Below are 3590 nucleotides of genomic sequence, written 5' to 3'. Positions count from 1 at the left end.
ACCAAAGCGCATATCAAATCTATCATCACAAACCTATATATTCCCAAATACTGGTAGACACTATTTATTGTAAAAATCTGTAGTTTACCTATGACCATATTTCGTTCCATGTAGCAATGAGAAATTTCATATAAATTCAAAATTTGAAGAATCTTTAATTGAATTAAAAAATAATCCAAATCCCATTTGGTATACTTTGATTGGGTTAAGGTCTAAATGATCATTATTAAATTAGCTTCAATTTTGAGGTTTGGAATGTTTTTGCTAATAATCATTCTTAACCTAATAAAGGAGAATTTCCTTCTACAAAGTTATTTGAACCATTGAGGATTATTTTGATGCAACAACTATGATTTGACTTTAATGATCTATTTAAGTAGCCCCATTTAAGCCTGATCTTCTAGGGTTCCCCACCAATACATCACCAAAATTTGGCTTTACCATGTTTTCGAGTGGAGTTCTCTATAGCATCAATTTCTTGTTTAGTTTAATTTTAAGTATCGACTAGAAGAAAGTAGGACTTAATAATAGCCAATTATTTTCAATGAAGTGATCACAAGTGGTATACTTCTTTTTTTTTTTCTAAAGTAGATTTGTTAATATAAGATATGATATTTTTATAAGCAACGATTTGTACTTTGTTAACTTTTTTATAATCTATAAATTAATTTATTGTATATAAAGTTGTTTATATCTAGCTATATTTTTAATTTTAGGATTGAAGGGAATACTTCTACTAGTTAGTTCATGATAGATGGAATCCTTATGACGATAGGGACAACTTTAGATGTGTGAAAGAAGCAGTGATAACTTTAAGAAAACCCCGTGAAAAAAAGATATAAAATTTTGGTGAATTTTTTATTTATTTTGGGTAAAAGTAATAATTTTTATTGGCGAATCTTTCATTTTTTAGAAGAAAAATATTAATTTTATTGGCAAATTTTTTTACATCAATATTTTTGGTAGAAAATCTTAGAAAATCTTACTAAATAATACAAGTATGTATTAATTACTATTTCAAATAATTTCATTTAATAAAATAACTTCTTATAGAAAAGTAGATGCTTAAGGTGGAAATCATTAACGAGTTTAAAGCGTACACACTACTTTATTTAGTTACTGCCACTAATTCAAATTAATATAATAAAATTATTTCTATTTTGTTAGATAAAATGTACTTAAAAATTTGAATACTCATGGGACACAAAATCATTTTTATACCATTCATTTCCATTGAAGTCGATAGTTGAAATGCAACTCAACCCCCATGAGCATTACCACTTGTAGCTAAAATTTACCTCATAGAATGCAAAGATGGTCATTAGATTATATTTTGCATCAATAGTGGCAATGAAACATTCCTGATAAAACCCTACAGTAAATAATAATTATGATGTATTACTTGAAAATTAATTTAATTTTTTATAATAAATTATTAGATTTTGATGAATCTGATCCAATCATGTATCAAATATTTTAGCGAATCTTTGAGCTCAAAAATTTAATAAAAGAAACTCTCTAGTGATTTAAATAATAGTAAAATAATTTTTTGTAAAAATGTGGTGATTTAGGTCAACTTAAAACATGAACTATTAGCAAAATTTTGATTTTCAAATTTTAAAAAATAGCTAGTTGGTGAATATTGGCCACTAAAAAAATCACTAGAAAGAAGGGAGTTGAGAAAGTAAAATGATCAAATTAATTAAGACTATAGATGATAATAATTCTTATTAGGTAAAGTGCAAGGTAGTAAGATATGGTTTGTGTATTCATACAAAAAATTGCATAAGGCACAAGAAAAAATAGGAGGTATCCTAGTTTATTGAATCTAAACCTTGTTAAAATGCAATTGTTGAGGACTATCCAAGGAAGGAATACCATATTTGAAATAATAGTAGAACTCAAATAAAGAGATGGAGGCCAAGGATTTTGAGATGTTTTTAAATGTAAGGTTCTTTATCTATCATGACCAAGCAATTGACTAATTTAGAAGAAATTGATTTTAGTTCATCTTCTTCTTATTTTTTTGAAAATAGAATTTGTCACTTATTAGGTTCTTTTGGCAATCTAGGCTTTTCTATTTTAAAAAATGGTAAGGCAATCCATTGATTTATATTTAACTTTTCATTTAGAGGAGGAATTTAATAATGGAGACCTATTTAACTCTAAAACCTCATGTTTTATTGGGTAGTGGCTAAATTTTTTCTAGAGAATGATCCAAAATGAGAGGTTTGTAGCCACTCATATATTATCCTCTAGATGAATTGTCTATTATAAATAAATTATGTTCTCGTTTGGATCATATATAAATGCTTGAAACTTGCATTCAATTTCCTTGTTAATTTAGCGTCTAAGGCTATGTTTTGGGCTTTGATGTTATGTATACCTATCAAATTATCTTTGTTGAGGTAATTATTTTTCCCTAAGCGATGAACCTAATTTTTGTATTTGATGGATTTTTTTATTAATGAAAATAAGGATGTGAGATGCTTTTAAATGTCTTTAATTATTCCTTTGGGGATTTTTAGAACTAATACCATGTATATGTTGGTATCCAAGAACATTAAGAGGGGGGGGTGGAGAATTAGTGTTCTATCAGTAAATGAATTTCTGAACTTATTGCTTATGAATCGGTTAACAAAATATAAAATTAAAGAGCATTAACCAAACAACACATAGAGAAGCAACACCGTAACACCAATATTTATACATGGAAAACCCTATAAAGGGAAAAACCATGGTGGGGTTGATACCGATAATATCCATATAATTGATCAAGGTATAAAAATATTACATAGAGGGGATTGCACATGCAATCAGGCTTACCGCCTAGAGCTCACTGCTCAACATAAGTCTCACTAACTTAAACAATGATTTCATACAAAAATAAAATTATAATGTGCATCTTACCATGACGGATAAGTTTCGGTTTAAGTTTTGTCAACCTCCTCTGAATCAGTTTACTAATACTCTATTCTGCTTTGTTCTGCTACTGGTTGAGACTGCACACGTGAAACTACACACAAAAGATTTCACTTGCTGACCAAAACACATACCATCAATATTTAATTGATTAACATCCAAAATCTTATAACCATTAACATCAAATCTATCAATAATTGTTCTCCCTTAAAAACCCTTTATCTTTTCACAATGTCAGCCTCAATGAAGAAAAGAAACTTGTCAGTTATCGGATCACGAAGAATGATATTCATGATCCTGATGATCATAATTAATGGCAACCTTCACATGCCACCATAAATTTTACAACTGGTTTTACCAAGGTCCCAAAATACCTTGACCGGGTCCTATACTTAACTAGGTCCCAAATACATGTTACCGGTATCAAGACTAACTGGTTAACAAGAATAAATAAAAGTGTGTGTATATTGGTTGTGTATAGTGGATACCGGTTGGCCGAATCTATGCAAAATGGTAAGACAATGAAACTAAATGAGAAATATCAAAACCCGAAGATGATTTTCCATCAATGACAACCCTAAATGCAATTCACCTTACCGGATGAGTGTCAATTGCCAACAATCTCCCCCTTTGGCATTGATGGCAACATTGATGTGAAAAATGATATC

The sequence above is a fragment of the Cryptomeria japonica genome, chromosome 7 (genome assembly GCF_030272615.1).
Source record: "Cryptomeria japonica chromosome 7, Sugi_1.0, whole genome shotgun sequence".
Classification (NCBI taxonomy): domain Eukaryota; kingdom Viridiplantae; phylum Streptophyta; class Pinopsida; order Cupressales; family Cupressaceae; genus Cryptomeria; species Cryptomeria japonica.
The sequence above is the reverse complement of the archived record's forward strand: the minus strand, read 5'-3'. Positions refer to the sequence as shown.